Source organism: Chelonia mydas, chromosome 2, assembly GCF_015237465.2.
Source record: "Chelonia mydas isolate rCheMyd1 chromosome 2, rCheMyd1.pri.v2, whole genome shotgun sequence".
Classification (NCBI taxonomy): domain Eukaryota; kingdom Metazoa; phylum Chordata; order Testudines; family Cheloniidae; genus Chelonia; species Chelonia mydas.
Genome location: NC_057850.1, coordinates 207,644,414 through 207,661,920, shown reverse-complemented (window position 1 = coordinate 207,661,920; position 17,507 = coordinate 207,644,414). Strand labels below are relative to the sequence as shown.

The following is a 17,507-nucleotide window of genomic DNA, read 5'->3' as shown; positions in this document are numbered from 1 at the left end:
TGTCTTTAAAGTCATTTTAGAAGCTGGAAATAAGGAAAGCTAGTACTATGTAACCAACCATCTCTCCACCGAGAACCAGCAAGTCCTAATGAGTAAGGATTGGTCTAGCAGTTTACGTGAAATAAGAAAGGTTTACTTAGGTGCATATGAAAGGCTGCACATGGAAGACTCAAGACAGAGACATGACATAACATAACTTAGTTCTACAAAACATATATAAAGTAGAAAGATTTAAAAAATAATTCTAAGTATACAAATCCTTTACCATTTTCTATTAGGAACAGCTTCCTACTTAAAAACAAAATTACAGTGTATTTTACTGATGCTTCCTCTGAATAAACAAAAAAGATTTCTAAAGGGAGAAAATTATAGTTAAAATAGTATTTTCAATTATTTAAAGAACCAAAACATAAGGGAATGAAGGAAGATGTAAACTATACAAACACGATAACTGTAACCTGTTTTATACTTCTTTGTACCAACACTTGCATTTTTTTGTTATTTATTGAGAATCTAAGGTTTACATTATGCAAAGTATGAGGAAGGTTAAAACTGATTTTCCCTTATGGTGAATTTCTGGAACCAGTTCAAATCTTGCATTTCTTATTGTTTTTATTTATTTTAGACACACACACACCCTGCAAAGGGATCCGTGTGAGCAAATCCTTATGCCCCTCCAACAAGTCCCACTGAAATCACTGAGACTCCGCTGGGCATGAGGAAATTCACTATCTGCAGGATCAGAGGCTTCTAGTGTGTGTATAGCTTTGACAGCTGGTATCTAGGAAATGGGCTTGCATAAAATCTTCATCTCCAAGCTTAGAGGCAGGATACAAGTTAGCCAGGCAGCTATCCTACTGCTGCAGCTCATAGCAGAGGCTGCAACCTGCTGCATCCATCTACTCAGGGTTTGTGGCCAGTTCATGGTCCTACTGACTAGTCTCCAGGCCTGTCCACACTCTATGCTCCTGCAGAGTTTTGACGAGAAGCTGAACTTCATGGTATGCAGGAGGGTTTGGAGCACCCCTGAGTCCCATCACTAAACAGCGAGTATACAAGATACTGTTTGCTATCCAAAGGGGATACTTCCATTCCACCTTGAAAGGAGATTGGAAATGAAGAGGGGTACAGTGACCCCAAAGATTAGCCACACCTCACTAGACAAATGCAGCTGGTGCAGAAATGGACATGGATGGATGAGAGAGTGACCCCCTTTAGTCTTCAGAGCAAAAAAATCTGGTGAGATCTCTTTGCAGGAGCCATACCAGCATTCTAAGGATCCTACCTCACTCTCTGTATATTTAGGGAGTCAGACTTTTCTCCAGCATGGCTTGTGGAGACTCTAGGGTACTATGAGCCATAGGGAGAGGTCTGGTCCCAGTTTAGAAAGAGAACAAAGTGTACGCTGCATAGAACTTGTTTACAAGATCGCTCCTTCCTCTCAGCAATTCCACATCTCCCTGATGGAAAGCTGGGTTTTATTTTTTTCCATTTTGGGCTCACACAGCAGACAGACCTTTGTCCTGATAAAAATCCTACTGAGCAGCCAACATATGCTGTGGTCTGGGACTTGTGTTTGACAAAAGACCACATATTTTTCTTTTCAGAGGGAAGGGACCTAAACTGTTCACATAATAGAAAGTATATTGTATAAATTTTATAACTTCAGTCAGTGAGCTACATGATAATGTACTTTTTTTCCCCCACAAGAGTAGGTAGATTAGCGTCTGTATACTAGCCAAAAAGACAGTTCAGATAATTTTATTTTATATAAACTCTAGCAATCTGAATTTCTCTTGTAACTTCAATTAGTTAATCTATTGCCAGCAACAATTACAGAGCTTAAGACAGGGAGTAGGGAAAAAAATGCTGCAGACTCCCACCTGATGGCATGACGTTCGGTATAGACCGAATACATGGCAGTGCAGTGAAAAGAAAAAATTGTCAGCAGGCACTTTGAATGGGCATTTTATGCTCACAAATGGTGAAATCACAAGTGAATTATGTAGGTCATTCCAAATGAGTGCCAGTAAAAATTTATACACCACCATCCCATCACGTATTCCATACATTTTACATTAAAAAAAAATCTGACATATTTTTAAAGTTTTATTGGAACTATTTTTCATAGTATTTTATCTGCCAAGTCAGGTTGCCTTACTATTAAGAGTCCAAAGTACAGTTGGAAAAAGGGAGAAGTTATGACCAATCCATTTTAGAAACCTCTAAAAATTACCTAACCTGCCCTCTTGCTGTATATAAGTGACCAAGAATTTGAACTCCAGTATCTTGGAAAATAAAAGGGCTTTAAGCAAGTGTTGCATAATTCATTGAAAATCCAGGAACCTCCACTTTCCGATGGCATAAAGCTCTCATGCTGAACCCTGTTAGTTGGGAACTATCAGATCTTATGGGTGGGATTTTCATGGTCCGAGAGCAAAACACATGCATCTTCAGTGCCATTGTGTGTGCAAATTGGGTAACTGTGCATGTAACCTATCCTTTATATATGCATTCACCCCAGTTATTCAGTTTCCAAATGCCAAAGTGGCAAATTTACCCATAGTTTCACTTTTCCACATACAATTGGACTTCTATCTTTTGGAAGTTGGGGGGGAAGTTTGGCCTCTAGCAACCTGATTCTAAGCTTACTAACGTCAATAGCTTTAGAACAAGACTGAAAGCGTCGTATCCTCTCTTACTGAGTGCTGTATATAAATGTATGGTATATAACAAGATAGTAAGAAGGCGAATACCTATTGTAATAATTTTAGATCACATTCATACACCAGATTGTACTACACAATGCATAAACACCATAATAAGCAGACTTGAAACAATATCATTTTTGCTAATTCCAGAAAATGGACCAAATTCTGCTCTCAGTTGCACTGATGTAAATCTGGAGCAATTCCAATAACTTCAGTGAAACTATTCCTGAATTGCACCAGTTTAAGAGCTAAAATTTGGTCCTCTGTTTGTTACAAATCTTGGTTTGCTTTCTGTAGGACTATGAGTGTGGTCCTGAGTTGAGTAAAATAGGTATTTTCTTAGGCTCTTATTAAGTAGCGTTTTCCTCAAAAATCTATATTTCTAACAGGCTTAGATCTTGTTGAATTTCAAGTTTGCTTTTTTATTATTTTTTTTATTGTAAACTGATTAGCTCCCGTTTGATCAAAAAATAAATAACTTGTACATAAGCCAAAGAATGCAGGCTTTAATTTTTCTACACTTAGCAATAAAATTTGAAACACTTACAAAGTTCAACATGGTTAGAGTTTCTTTAGGGCTCCATATTGCCTCACTTGCTCTCTTGCAAAAGCCTGTCCTTGAGATATTACACAAAGGACAACAGAAATTTGTATTAACAATTCCACTTTGTTTAACTCTCTCTAAGAATTACTTTGCAGCCACAGGAAACCAGAACCCATTTCACGGTGACATTTTTAAATATAATTTTCCCCCATGTGTGAAACTGGCTAAAAAGAAATTTTCCACTTATCATGGAACAGATTTTGTTGGAACTTCTTAATGATGTAATGAAAATTTTATATATGCCAAGCATGTGACAGAATAAAATGGCTGTTGTAGTGAATCTAGAAGCCACCCTTTCTACTTGACATTAGCCTGCCGATTCCCCTTTCTTGTTGTAAGCAGTTTGCCTGAAGTGAGTTTTTTTAAAGCATTTTTAAAAGGCTCATAACTTGCCTCAAAAGTGTATATGGTATCTAACTTAATCCTGCATTCACAAATCATGTTCTGTTTCATCGTCTAGACTCGAGTCTCTTGTTTCTCCCTTTGTGAATAGCATACGTTAATCTTCTGCCTTGCTGATTTCATTTGTTAGATTTGGGCTACCTATTGGATTAGCATATTTTGGCATTAGACAAAAATGAAACCCCTCTCTGGTTTATGACAGAATGCCCTAGATTTGTGAGCATATGTGTATGTGCATGTCTGTGTTTCATTCACGTGTTTTGTAAATCTTACTACCCCTCAGAAGGCATAAAATGTAGCCAAAAAGGCCAGCTGTGCTCATAAATGTACTTCAGTAAATGCCCAGACGTTATCTGTTTTTCTTTTTTAAAATCAATGGGGGTTGCCCGTATGTGTGTATTCTACTATTTCATTCACAGTTTACTTTTACAGCATCGTGCTGAAGTGTAACACTAACCATAAAAATAATTTTAAAAAAAAAGGAACAGTGAAAAGTACTTTCCCACATGTAAATAAATGGAATTACCCGTCTTTTAGGGGAACCCAAAATAAAAAGGGTTATAAAATATCAATAGTTTAAACATCTGAAAAATGTTTTGCTATTAAGTATTAAGGCATTTGTTTTTCACTTAAAACTACTAAAAATAGCTGTTAGTATTTGATGGATATCAAATGAATACTTCAGGGTGTCCTGGTTATCAGTTGTTTGACGCTAAGTTGTATGTCTTGATACTTTAAGACTGGTCACATTTTCTTTTTCTTTAATGATTAGTCTAAACGCCAGAATCCATTAGAAAACAAACCCAGAGAATTTTTCAGATGTTTGAAAAATACAATGTGTAGGCTGGAAGAAAAAAACGCTTATGTCATTAAAAAAATGTAGTTCTCTTAAAGAACACTGGGTAAAGAAGATAAGAACTCAAACTAATAGTGCTCATTCAAAAGAAACTTTAACTTTTCTATTTTCCTAAAATAAACCTATTTTATTACTTTCACGATCAGGAATTCATTTTTATGTGAATTTTTCTTCTTGATTAGTAATACAAGGAATGCTCATAATTTGTCATAACTGAAATCACCGGCCGCATGCAATTAAAAAAAACCTTTCAACTCTGATCTGAGTAAAAGCCACAGCTTAATTGTTCAGGGTACTTCCTATTGTTTTAAGAATATAACACAATAAAATGTTCACAATACATCTCAAAGAGGGAAGGCTCATGCTAACTAAAAATTCAAGTATATCTAATGATAATTTGATAATTATTTGACCTTCTCTGTGCAGTATTTATACCATATGTATTTGCATTTACACAGTATCGGTCATCTAACAGATGTACTGACTCAGGGGCTGAGATTGTCTTCAATGATCTAAAATAGGTCACTGGGCAGAAAGATAGACTTCCACCTTTATTACTATTTAATATGTGTTCCTAATTTTAAATATTTATAAAAGAGAAAGTACAATAATAAGGACCTGATTCTTTACAAACAAAGGCACTTGTGTAACAGTTTTGCAGGATCAGTACTCAAAAGGACCCTTTGATATCGAACATATTTGGGAACCAAAAACCTCAGAATGTGTAACAATTAGACTACATCTGAAGTCTTTAAATCAAATAGAAGGGCTGTTTCATCCACAGCTTTATTTCCAGCTCTTTTGCAGTAACAGAAAGTCTTTCCGTGGTCTCAGTATTAATATGAAAGTAAAATCTAACTCTCTTTTCCCAAAGATATTTATTTATCCATTAGATTCTATTTGGCATGTGAATGTTAAGTAAGATAGAATGGTACAGAGGAAGTGTCAGACTAACAGCATACAGTATCTAGGCTGCAGTAGGAAGGCCAATGTTCCTGGTAATGTAATGTGTTAGTGATGTATCCTGACAGCACATGTCCAATATAGTAAATCCTATATAATTTAACAATCCTGGACAGCATTTGCTATTCTTCCTTTAAATGTGTTCACTTTAAATTCAGAAGTCTAGCAGAAGTAAATTGTTAAGCTAGTATAAGAAAACTGTCCCGGCCTATAATCTTCTGTACATATCCTGCTACCACTGAAATGAAAGGTTACATTATGTAATACATGAGTTGTGAAGGCATTCTTTGATTTCTCTCCATATTAGACTTTAATATTGGAAACAAAAGCACAAGGGGAATTAAATTCTTCACTAAAAACAATCCAGTTCAACACCCAAAATTCTAATTTCTGAGGGGCTCCCTGCAGGGATGGCTGGCAAGTTAGGAACAAATCTGCATTCAAATTTGACTCTGAAGTTCAGCACCGCTGGTGACTTTCTGTGAGAGAAAATAACAACAGTATTTTATTTCTTTGCTCTCCTTCTATATGGGAAAAAACCCTATATTTATTTTTTTTAAAATCTGGGGCTCCCTTGCTGTGCAAAAAAGGAAGACTTTTTACCTTAGTACATAAAATCCCAGAAGTTAGAGACAAAGACCTGTAAGATCATCCAGCCCATCTGTTGACAATGTAGGATATTGGTCCCTAAAGGACATAAAACTGAGGCTGCTGTGAAAACTTACCAAATATCATCAGCAACTCTATGGTCCTTTAGCTTTTAAATTGCATCCTGCTCTGAAACAGAGTATACACTAGTTCTAAAACTAAAGATTCAAAGTCAAAAGCATGAGGATTCAGCGCTATGGGAAAATACTACCACAGCATGGTAGTTGGTGAGATAGGGGTATACAATTTACTATCTTGGAAACACAATGAATCATACAGGTTAGAGATGAAAGATCTAATAGGATTGTTTCTTACAATATAGAGCTTTGTCCAGCCCACTTTTAAATCACCACAGCAATGAAGCTTCCACCCAATTAAAACAGTTGATTGTATAATATTTTCCTGTTTATGTATGTCTTATTTATTTTTAAGCTTTGTGGCTTTGATTTATCTTAGTGGTAATTTAGGAACTGTTTAAGATCTTCACCCCAAAATTGTCATCCACAGAAGAACAAAGCTAACATGAAAGAATAATACAGTTCATTGGCCTAGTACTTTCTACTTCCTAATCTACAGTACCTTGAATCGAAGTAAAGTATAAATCTGTGAATGGTGCACTCTCTCTCCTGGTCGTCCAGCCTTATAACACTGGCATATTGCACTGGTATAGGATGAAACAGTCATGAGTCCAAACCAAATCTGAGACTAGCTGGTGGTATCAAATTAGGCCAGGGTGGATAAAAATCAATTATTTTTAAAAAAATAAATATCTGATTTTTTAAATTTAAATCTGATTTTTTTGATAAAATGCTTTTTGAGGAAAAAACCTATCTAAAGATTTTAATTAAGATACATTATAGCTCAAAGATATCTTATCATGGAATAGAGATTATAAATTCTAATTCTATAGTATGAGACAATATATTCATGTAATGTTTAAAAAAATATTTGTAAATAAGTTCCAATTGTTCATGGATTATGGGGTTCCACAGGCTTCTGTATAGATTATTTAGGTTAATCTTTCTATCTACCCAATGGGATTCAGTGCTCAGTCTAGACGATACCATCAGAGATGATTAGTTTTGCCATTCTTAAACTGTGGATTTGTGTCTCAAGAGGCAACATGCTTGTTAACAGCAAAAAATGTTTTAAAATAAATAAATAAATATATAGAGGTGAAAAATAATAGACTTCAACCCTATTGTCCCTCTGCAAATTTGTGTACACAGAGTCAATCCCTTACCTATCTCTAAAAGTGCAAAGTTTCAAAAAGTTCAATGAAAAGAAGATTGTTATAGGCGGAATAGATCTGGACAAGGAGAAGAAGTCTGGAGATAAATGTGAGAAGCAAGGGACATATGCTTGTTTTGGTAGAATATTATATGTTCGCTGTTGAAGAAAAAAATCCAGAATACATAACGTTGTTGTTTTAGTTAAATAAAACAAACAATTTAAATGTCTGTCTGGTGATGTTCTCCTCCTAATACAGCATGGCAAGAAAATCCTCCACATATTAACCTGTTGAATTGGAGATAGTTCACCTCCCAATGACTTCGTAAATAGCTGCTTCAATTACCTTTGGTAAATGAAATAACCAAACAATCGTGCATTTTCTGATATAGCTGTAAAACTAATCTGAAAAGTTTTCAAAATAAATCACTTAAAAATGTATCCTGTGTACTTTCTAAAAATGAAACCTGTATCTATCTCTGGGTTGTGAAGAATATATATTAAGGTTATAACAATGAACAAGAATGCACGTTTATGTAGAAAACCAGGATTAAATCGAGTCTTCCCGAGTAGTGATTTAAATCAATTTGATTTAAATCAAATCCACCCTGCATTAGGCTACCTTTGGAAATGGTCCTCATTAATGTTATTGGTGCATCTTGAGATGGACATAAAGATAAGTGGGGAAGTGATGATGAATTACTGCTAGTGCCTGGTATTAATGATCAAAATTAGGAATGTTACTTAAGAACAATATAGAATTCTCCTTCGATTCAGCTGCTTGGTACTAGAAACCTCACATTATATTACTTGTACAACTAGCAAAACCTGTGTCTATTTCTTTCATTTGTTCAGTCCCCAGAGACACCCAAGGAAGTAAAACAAAAGCAACTGGGGTTTAGGTTTCTTTTAGACCTTGGATTGAACATAGTTTGACTCTGATATCGCTTGCTCTTTCTAAAAAAATGGTACTTGTTGAAAGATTGTACTGGGTTGTTTTACATTGTTACACTGTTTTTCACAGGAATTATAGGCCTCTGAGGCACTGAAAATATGCAGCAACATTTCTTTTTCAGATGTAAACATGCCTCCGAGTAAACAGTTAATCTATTCTGGTATTATAGCATTTATGACTGAGAACATCAGTTAAAGGAAGTGTTCCCCATTCTTTTTTAAAAGAACATTAGATTTTTCCATAGCCTCAAATCTCCAATTTAAAACAAATATTGAACTCAGTTTATTTCTAATCATTGACACAACACGTAAAAAAAGTAAGAAAGTGAGCGTGAGTGAGGGTGTGTAGACAAACAGTAACTTGTGTCTCTTTTCAAGGTAGATGCATGTCTACCAATGCCGAGAATCATGTTATTGGTCAAGTCAGTGGGCAGAACTGTTTTGGGATTAAAATTGGTTGCAATACCAATACTCTCTGAGCCTGCTGGTTGTCTAGCTCTGGAGTAAAAGAGTGCAATTAGTGTAGGGTTAATGCAGTGATAACTGCAAACGTTCTAATCTTATTTTGTTTTATATGAAAATAATAAAAATGGATTCTTATTCACTTTGATGATGCAAGATCAGGCTCTTAAAAAGCAAAGTAGCCAATTTGTGGGTGTAATCAGTTATCTAAAGCTCTAAGCAACCTACATGTAACTATGTAGGAAGCAGATTTCCCAACACCCTGCATCCACTCATATCTGCAAAGATTTTTACTTCACCACATTGCTTAGGGAAATAAAAAAATATCATGGATTTGGCAGTGTTTTTGCGTGGGGGAGCGGGTTTGTTTGTTTATTTTAAAGACATCTGGTGCTAACCCACTTCGGGATAGAATGGTTCATTTAGATTAGTGGACTAATGGTGGGGTTTTATAGAGTGCTCTTTTTAAAAGTGCTGGGATAAGCATTTGATCTGATAAAGTAAGATTAGAATATATCAAGGGATATGAAAGGACGGAAAAGAGTCTAAAATATAAAATAATACAGCATACAGTTTATAGCTCAAGTTCTGATCATCCTTCTCAGGCAAACAGGCCCATTAAACTCAATGGCATTAAACTCAATGACTCAACTTACTCCTGTGAGTAAGGCAAGCAGGATTTATACTCTTTTTATCCTAAATAGGAATAATAATTTTATGATATTAACTAGAGATAGGCTGGGACTAAAATATCTACATTAACTGACTATTGACAAGCAGCCTTGAGTAGCTAAGTAGCTTGAGTAAGTACAAAAATATATAATTAGGCAACATTTAGTGCCTGTACCCAATAGTAAAAAACAAAACAAAACAAACAAACAAACAAAAAACCCACCCCGCTTCTATTGAACTGGAGAGAGCTATTCTTAAATGGAATGTGGCTGAGCTACATAGTAATACATTATTTATTTATTTATTTATTTATATAGTAATATTGTCTAGAGGCCTCAGACCATTATACTAGGCACATATATACATACAACAAAAGATGGTCCCTGCCTCAGAGAGCTTACACACTAAGAATAAAACGAGAGGCAAGAGCTGGAGACAGACAGGGCGTGCAAAAGATAACAATCAGAGGATTATAATAAGTGAAATGTGCTGGTCCATGGCTTACCATCTGCTTTGTCACTGTTGTATGCAGTATAGGTCTCACAGCAGAAGTTGGTTTTAAGGAAAGATTTGAAGGATAGCAAAGTGTCCAGTCCTTCAAACCCTCACTCATGTGAGTAGTCACACTCTCTTGTAATTTATCCCATTGGAGACAATGGGAATTCTCACTTTAAGTAAGGGATGCTCACGTGAGTAAGGTTTGCAGGAAAGGGCCAAAGACTCTAAATACAACACAACTGTATATGTTGTTTTGCATAAAAACTGTATCACAAAATGCTTTTCATATTTAAATAATGAAGTCACAGAAATTATAACTGAAGGCCACGTTGTGCATAGCCCATCTGTGGATGTGCAAAGAGATAACAGGGGATGCTAGGAACCTTCTTCACTTGTACAAAGAAGGAAGCAGATGGGAGGCCAACACAGTGACATGACCGACATCCCTGCTCTGCACTGGCCCATGGACCAGGCCTGCAGCAAGCTGCATATCACAAAGAATTGAAGCAGCAGCTGCAGTCGTTCTATATGCTGGGGAAGCATTCTGTCTCTCCGAGGCAAAATGTTTCCAGGTGTTTCTCCTGGCGTGCTGAGACTCCGAAATCCCCCAGGCAGAGTTATGCCTTAGAAGTACAGTTTAGCCCACAAGTAGAGAAGAAGAGAAGAGTAATAAGCAGGGGAGAGAAGATGTCTTTCATTTGTAGCCTGGAAAAAGATGGGGAAGAAAAAGGCAAGAAAAAGAAAAAAAAAAAAAAAAAAAAGAAAAAAAAAAAGAACACACGTTGGGGCCAGATCCAACTGGTGTAAATCAGTGACACTACATTGATTTTAGAAGTGCAACACCAATTTACATCAATTGAGGATCATCCAAAATTTCTTACATTTCTTGCAAAATCTGACAACACTGGTCCAGACCCTCAGTTGGCATAAATTAGCATAGATCTAATAAAGTCAACAGTGATTAACTGATTTATAGCAGCTAATTTTAATAAAGATAACTCAAAAATGGTGAAAAGATCTTTTTCCTACTTCAAAATTTGATTAACCAAAAAAAGTGTATTTACTGGGGGAAGGGGCAGAAGCACCAAGTCATCAAAAATTGGGGCTTAGAATGGAAACACTTTCTCAAATCATATAAGCATAATGGAAAGTACAGGGCTATAACTGATCATTGATATAATTGTTATTATTAGGCATTTATTTGTTGACAAATAATGTTTCTTTTTTTACTAATAAAATTGTTTATCAATGTTTAGGTTACTCTTCCTCGGAGCAGATACAAAAAATGACCCTTGTTGAAGCCCCGAGTGCGGACAGGAGATATTTAGCAAGCAAACCATTTTAAAAACTGAGGCAGAAAAGAAACTGTAGTGAGTATTTTATAAACCATTTTTTTCTTATTTTTCTTTTTTAGTGGGATTTTATATATTTTAACCATATTTCTAAAATTCAGTTACAATTAATAATACTTTCCACTTACATAGGCTGGATTGTGTGTAGCCCTTGCACAGCCATGCAGCGTTCGCTCGCTCTGTGTAGCGGGAGGGGGAAGATAACAGAGGGACAAGGAGAGCTCAGAGAACTCCCACACAGTTCATAACCTCCTTTTTCTAATAAGAAGCATTCTCCAGTCGCCTGTTATCTGCCAGTATTCTGGATCCTTCTCAGTCTGGATTCAGTTCTGGGCATACTGAGAGTGCATTTGTTATTCTGATGAACAATCTCTTTTCCACTGACAAGGAAAAAATATCCACATTCATCCTGCTGGACCTCTCTGTAACATTTGATACCCTTGATCAGATGTATCTGACCTGTCTCCAAGAAGCTGCTGGGTAAATGGAAACACTCTGAAATGGCTCAGGTCCTCCCCTGCTCAGATCAAACCTTGAGGGTCATTTTAAATAAGTGTTTCTCCACCTCCTAAGCCTTCAGTTGTTGATTCCCACAACACCCACCCCATCTCCCACATATCATTTAACATTTCTGTGAAGCCATTGGGATAGCTGATGAGACCACACAGGCTGGAGCACCACAAATACTTAGCTCTTCATCTACTTTCATCAATATGAAGCAAGCAGTGCCATCTTCCAGCTTTTTCTGCCAAGCAGAAATCAGCACCTGGAGAAAGAGCAGCTGGGGAAAGCTGAACCTAGGCACAAGTGAATGTTGCTGGCAGGAAGAAGGAAGCATTTTAAAGAACTTGCCTCCCCTATACTTTCCCCCACTATCAAAGGCATCTGCCCTCAGATAGTTAAGTCAGAGTACACCCCCGGGGGATCCTTTTAGACTCCTCGGTATTACTGGTTGCCCAAATACCCATGGTGGTAAACGAGATCTCACTCTGATGAATGACTGGCCAGAATATTGTTCCCCATTTTATTGGGCACAGACCTGGCATTGGTAGTCCACACATTCGTGACCTCTAGGTTTGACTTACTGCAACACGTAGCTAGGAATGAAGCCTCAAAAAACTACCTAGAACAAAGCACAGAAGTAGTGCATCTAGCAACAAAGATCACCATGAACATATCACCATTCTGCTCTCTGAATTGGCTCCCCAGTGAATGCATCTATTCACAGTCTCTGTCCTGGGACCTTAAAACGCTCCACAGACCTAGCCCTATCTACCTGACAAATAGTCTCTCCCTCCAAGATCATACCCTCCCACAACAACAATGTTCCATTATAACAATTAAACTATTGAATAACACATGAGGCTCATGAATGCAGAAGACAGAACTTTTACACAATCTGCATTTAGACTACCACAGAGCTCAACACTTTCCGAACTAAATGAAAAACTAACTTCTCCAACTTAACTTGCCCTCAGTAAGTTTTATACATACACCACAAACAAGAAAAAGAGAGTTTACAAACTAGTTAAAGCATTTCTCCTGCAAGCTGTGAAAGAACACAATCAGAGAAAGAAATTGTTATTGTTATTTCTAATTTTGGTATTCTTAGTGCCCAAATAGTACAGGAGCAATGCCATATAAATACCTAATATAACTAAGGATCATGACATCTTTTGACCTATTCCACGTGTAATCCACACACCGCCTGGGTGTGGTGTTCTGTCCCATCTAGTGGCACCAAGACCACTTATAGAGAGAAAGAGATTAATGAGTTTGCTCCAGAGCCTTAGTTAACAGCCATATGGCTTTCAGCTCATGCGGTAGAAGCTCATACAGTAAGTTCCAGAGGTCGCCGGTTCAATCCCGCCCACTGAGGACTGGGATCAGTCGGTGGTTCAAATCCTGCTTACACAAAATAACTTTGAAATTACATTGTCACCACCAGGTGCACAGCAGCTCAGTTGTATTAACAGAAACAATTAATCAAACTCAAAAAGTCTGGATATCAGGTTTGTTTTGAACAGCATCTGAAAAGCTTAGATGATTACCTGAAGTTTACCTAACTCACCCAGGCCTGTTAAGTCTACATGGCTGGTCTAGTCCTCAACCAAAAAAAAATCTTTCTTATAAGATTTCCAGCATTTATGCTGTCTGTTGGATATATGGTTAGATCAGCCTCTCTCTCACAGTATTTTCAGACTCCAGTTCCAGACCTGGCTGGACATTTTCAACCTCTGTAAACAGATTGGTTCTAAATACGGTTCAAGGTACAAGGATGGAAGTTCTAGTATTATTTGAACTGGTTTGCTGATCCCTCCTCAGCACTAGTCCACACCACACTACATAGATAGATGTTTGATCTGAAAATTAAGTGAATTTTCCCCTGGTACACTGTTTATAACTTCAGAAATTTTACAGAGACAAGGTGGGTGAGGTAATAGCTTTTATTGGACCAACTTTGGTTGGTGATAAAGACAAGCTTTCAAGCTTACACAAAGCTCTCCTTCAGTGTAAGCTGGAAAGCTTGTCTCTCTCACCAACCATAGTTGGTCCAATAAAAGATATTACCTTACCCACCCAGTCTATCTAATATCCTGGGACCAACACACCTACAACAACACTGCATACAACTTAAGAGCTACTCAGCTAAGTCGATCAGTGGTTAAAACGAAACCTTGGATGTTCAGTGTTATTAAAGATTTAAAATTGTGAAAGTTTCTTGTAGTCATTGTTAGAGGGCTTTCCCTTCACCTCCTCCTCTGGTTCTTGTCATGCAGACAGAAAGCAGAAGACCAGAAGTCCGAAGTGCAGGCAGTGCAGCGTTTATTGGGGGTTAGTTCCAAACACACACATTCATAGCTCTACACGCCGGCAGAGCCTGCTTCCCAGTGTTCCATTCCCAGCTCTGACGCTGCAGAGTGTTTACCCCGTGTCCCCTTTCCCAGCTCTGACACCACAGAGCCTTGCCTATGTCCCTGTTCCCCACTCCCTATTCTCATTTCCCATTCCCCCCTCCTCCTTCTTAGCACACCCAGATATACCTGCAATGCATGCCCCTAGTCACACCCCTTACAATTTATGGTCATGTTCCGTTTGGGAGGGTCGTGAGTTGGGGTCTTCATCCCACCTCTTTTGTATCACCTGGGAGGGGTAAGGAGTGAAGTTGTGCTGCGGTGAGGGACAGGCATTTCTCTGGTCTTTTAGTGTTTTATACCTTCCCCTCCCCCAAGCCTCCTTTGCTCCTCCCAACTGGTTGCTTGACCTTGCCTTGAGATAGGGTTGAGGCAATCTTACCAAGTAACACTTTAACCGCTCTTATCTGTTCCCATTATACTAACAAATCCATCTGACTAGGCAGAAGCAACATACGCAGTCTTTGTCCTTTGTTTACACATATTCATATAAGATATAAGCATATCAAAAAGTCAAACAGAAAATTCTGTCCCAGGCTGACAAACAGACCTATATACTAACAGTCATCATACGTCTAAAACCCCACAAAGTTCATAAAATGTAGGGCTAAGTGCTTAATAGCCTTCAAATTTTCTTCCTTCCTGTAATGAGGTGATTTAGCAGTTACAAAAATAAATCTAAGGATATAGCTCAAGATCCCTGAAGAGATTTTTTTCAGACTTCCTGAAAGGTACACCTGTGCTTATTTAGATTTCTTTGTTCCATCCACATTTATTTTTAGCACATTTAAAAGTAGTCAGAATAGCTTTTGAAAACCCTACTGATTGATTCGGAAGGCCACACAGATGCCAAGGAATGAAATAGTGGAAAAATTCATATGACTGAGCAAAGATACTTTCTCACAGGTATACTACTCAGCGATCATTTATTAATTGCTGGCTAATGTTTTATATGGAAAGAGCTGGTTTAGATAGTGGGCAATGCAAGTATGACAGAGAAGAGCTGAATCATTTGACCTAAGGTAGGGAAAAAAAGAAAAGAATAAAAAAAAAAATGTCAAACAGAAAGCAGCAAGAGAAAGGCATCATGTGTTACCAGATTGTCCCCATTGTCATTTGTTTCCTCAAGTCTTCCCACTTACATTCCATTCACCTGGATTTTAAATTTAAAACCATCTGCAAATTCAGCTTTGTATCTTCATCTCTCTCCTTACTCCCACTATTTCATTCTGTATAAACTGAATTACTAAGCCCTCTTGATGCCCAGGTTATGGCTCTGGATCCATTAGGGCTCACGCAAGCCTGAACCTCCACCCAAACAATGTCACTCCTCACTGTCCTTTTAAAAATATTTCAGCAGATGGGCTTGGAGCCACTGAACTTCCAAAATTACCTCTACACCACTTGGAGCTTAATCAAAGCATGTGAGTATTCATTTTGAGAAAGGATTCTTGGGTGAATATTACAACTGGGAAGTAGCCTAAACGTTCTGATTGGTCAGTGGGCAAGTGGTGTATTCTGTAGGTACTAAAATGCCATGTATATGGGTAGAGGCATGCCTTGCTTTTTTTCATTTTTGCTCTCTTACTGAAAAAACACTATTAAAGATGGTTAAGTGAAAGCCAAGCAATATATATTGTTGACTGGAGCCCCAAGTTATTTCAAGCTTTTACAAAAGTTTTCCGAGCTTGGTCTGAGCACTGTAGAACATTCCTCAGCTTTTGCAGCACTCTTATGAGTTGGTTTTATATCATCTTACCCTGGATCTATTTTTACTTCTAATGTGTTTTATTCCCCCTTCACTAGTACATCCATTTTATACCTAGAGAACATGGAATTCACTACTATGAAATGTGGTGGCACATTCCAGTTTATCCATAAAGAAGGAAAGAAAATCTAGTCTCTTTTTATTATAAAGCAGAAAATTATTCTTTTATTTGTTGTCTGGAGAATCATCAGGGCCTTAGTAACAGGTACAAAGGGCGAAAACCTAAAGGACAAAGAATTTGGGGTGACATTTGTGGAGAGAATAGCCACACAGTCAAAGAATCCCTGAGGAGCAGCTAGTCTGCCAGCGCACGTTTAGCATCCATACTCACACCAACTGGCCCAGGGCAGTAGCAGCAGATATTTATCACCTATGCACAATTGAGGAGCACTGAACTGGTTAGTAGGGGTGGGAAATGGGCACATTTAATAGGCAAGTGTGTATGGACTGGAGCATGGGAGTCCGACCTAATAGTTAGAGTCAGGAGCCTGGAACCAGAGCCAGGGTCAGGTGCCGAGCTGAAAGTCAGAGACAAAGTCTGGTGCCAAGCCAGGGGTGAAAGGTGGAGTCAGGAATGAGGCATAAGAACAGGACCTGGAGTGAGGCAGGAAAGCAGGAACCGGGAACAGACAGGAAGATGGGGCTCAGGAATCATGCAAGTAGGCAGGGTACTTAGTAGCAAACAACCAAACATTCCTTTAGCTCCTCAGACAACTTCCTGTGCTTCTTTCTGGTTTAAGAAGAAGCTTCCAGCCATGGGAGAGGCTCTTTGCAAGCTAGAACTTCATTGGGCCTCAATGCCACTCATAAGTCATTTACAATGAAAGCCTAGTTTTCTTTTATTATTATTACTGATTTTTACGTTTAAGTGTTTTTTAAATTCTCCTTTACTAGGAGAAATTTTGAGTCATTTTTCATGTTCACAGATATTTGTACAAATCAAACATCAGCTTTCACTAATAAAAAACTCTCGCTATCATGTATTGGAAAAGTCTTGTGAAATGTCAACACAGACGTTGTCATTCACTTTTATGCAAAGCAGGAAAAAGATGAAGTTCACTTCATCTGCAAATGCATCACACAGTTCTAGCAATATGAATCTTCCTTAGAATATTGTGCAAGGGTCTGATTAGTTTATTTTCAAAAGGATATTATAAGAAATGGAGAAGGTACAGCAGAGAGAAGCCAGACAAAAGGATTTAAGAGGCATTCAAAAATCAATATTCTTTACTAGAGAAGTGATAAAGAGGAAACCTTTAGTTAGTTGCACAAATTTTTGGTGAACAGAGAATGCAAATGAAATACAGCTATCTTAGCTAGTTTCAAAAAGCTTGTACAAACTTAGATGTGAAAGTAGCTGCCACTAATGGAAATTATTATTACACAGAGAAGTACTATTTGGAAGGAAATACCAAGAGAAGAAATAGGAGCAACTATTTGGTTTAAAATGGGAATCATAGAAATATTTGGAA

At 37.6% G+C, this 17,507-nt stretch overlaps 1 protein-coding gene across 2 annotated transcripts in view; it reads right to left on the bottom strand.

Moving 5' to 3' along the window:
* MEOX2 (mesenchyme homeobox 2) overlaps nt 1–17,507 on the bottom strand; it is a 72,157-nt gene that overhangs the window by 27,620 nt on the left and 27,030 nt on the right. The window lies entirely within an intron of this gene.